At 38.1% G+C, this 2,175-nt stretch overlaps 1 pseudogene; it reads right to left on the reverse strand.

Annotated features, from left to right (window-relative positions):
- Positions 1–241: 241 nt before the first annotated feature.
- Positions 242–1,281, reverse strand: LOC112868321 (heterogeneous nuclear ribonucleoprotein A1-like; annotated as a pseudogene).
- Between the last annotated feature and the right edge of the window lie 894 nt (positions 1,282–2,175).

The raw sequence follows: 2,175 nt of genomic DNA on the forward strand, positions 1-2,175 counted from the left end.
TTCTTCATTTAGATTTAATTGTTCTTCATATGAATTCTTAGCTCATTGACTTTTATTTATTCTTTTTTTTTTTTTGAAGACATTTATTCAGCATCATGATCAGACTATTACATTTAGCAATCAACAGCATGGGTGCAAAAAAACATCTACATTAAAACCCTTTGTGGAATGCTTTACAATTTCCACAGAACAGAAACTAACCTGTTATACAATTAATCACAAATACAGTCCTCAAGTTTTTGCCCATACACATGAGTATTGTTTAAAACATGTCTTCTTTGTAGCATCTAGGCTCTGCCACCACTGTGCTTGGCTGAGTTCACAAATCCGTTGTAACCTGTAGCTTCCCTGTCACTTCTCTGGCTCTCCTCTCCTGCTAAGCTTTGTTTCCTGGCAGTAATCAAAACCTTCTGCCACTGCCACAGCTACTGCTGCTGCTGCTGGAACCACCATAGCCACCTTGGTTTTGTGGTTTGTCAAAGTACTGGTCTCCACCACCACAGGGGCCACAGTTTCTGTCTCCAAAATTTCCTCGTTTCATGGGTCCAAAATTTGAAGACTCATTGTTGTAATTGCCAAAATCATTATAGCTTTCCACCTCCAAAGTTGCTTCCATCATCATCAAATCCGTTATAGCCATCCCCACTGTCACCATATCCACCACCATCTTGACTGCCACCAAAGCCACCTCACCCACTGAAGTTTCCTCCAGAACCAAAGCTGTCATTCCTACCAAAACCACTTCCACAACCACCATCAAAGTTTTTAGAATCACTTCAACTTCTTTTGCTGGATGAAGCACTAGCCATCTCCTGCTTAAATAGAGCTTTCCTTACTTCACAGTTGTGGCCATTCACAGTATGGTATTTTTGAACAACAATCTTGTCTACAAAGTCATGGTCATCAAATGTTACAAAAGCAAAGCCTCTCTTTTTGCCACTGCTTCAGTCAGTCATGATTTCAATCAGTTCAATTTTCATATACTGTTCAAAACAATCTCTTAGATGTTCTTCATGTATCTTCTTTAATGCCACCAACAAAAATCTTTTTCACAGTTAAGTAGGCACCAAGTCTTTGAGAATCTTCTCTTGAGACAGCCCTCTTTGGTCCTACAACTCTTAATCCACCTTGTGTGGCCTTGCATTCATGGCTGCATCCACCTCTTCCACACTGGCATACGTGACAAACCCAAAGCCTCTGGATTGCTTGGTGTTTGGATCTCTCATTACCACAAAGTCTGTAAGCATTCCCCAATGTTCAAAATGGCTCCTCAGACTCTCATCAAACCACTGATGAAAACCTCTTGCAGCTGTTCAGGCTCTTTGGAAGACTCTGACTTAGACATGATGGCGGTGGAAGGGGAGATATTTGCAATGCTTACTCGGCAGGGTCCACAGGCAGAAAGCTTTTTTTTCTTAACAAATACATGTAAGGCTATGAATTTCCCTCCAGTCACAGCATTAGTGATAACCCATAGGATCATGTAGGTCATATTTAAAAGTATTTTCTACTTTCAAACATGATTTATTAATTGTATTGTTATTTATAAGTGTAGGTTATTTATAAGTGTGTTGCTTGGAATAGAAGCTGTTGAGAATTTTATAAAGTGTTTTTCCCCCTGTAGCTTAAATCCACTGTCATCAAATAACATATTCTTTGTGATTTTAACCCATTATCTTTTGTTGAGATTTGCTTTGTGGGCTATTTATATTGTCATGTTTTCAATTAAAATAATTGACATGTATTCTCAATTATTAAGTACAGCATTCTGTATATTTCAAGCAGATCAGAGAGTGATTTACTGGGCTGAGCAAATTGAAGCCAGAATTTTCAGGAGTTTTATTAAACGATGTAAAACCAGGAGTAAGAGAAAAAGCCTGCAGCTCAGGGGAATTTGAATCATAAATCTCTGAATAAAGCGAGGACACCTGAAAAGTGATACATTCACTGGTGAGTTAGGAAAACAAAATGCTTCCCCCCCCAAAAAAAAAAACACACAAAAAACAAAAAACAAAAAACTGCCTATTTTGCTTTAGTAAGGAGCAGGAAAAAAAATAAAGGGAGGAAAATGTTCCTTTCACATGAGTTTAGGAATGAACATCACAATCATAATTCACTAAGTACATGGGAAATCATTCCACTATGCTTAAGGGTCAGAAGTAACAAGAACATTTT

This window comes from Puma concolor, chromosome D3 (genome assembly GCF_028749965.1).
Source record: "Puma concolor isolate L17-30 chromosome D3, mPumCon1.1.hap2, whole genome shotgun sequence".
Taxonomy (NCBI): Eukaryota; Metazoa; Chordata; class Mammalia; order Carnivora; family Felidae; genus Puma; species Puma concolor.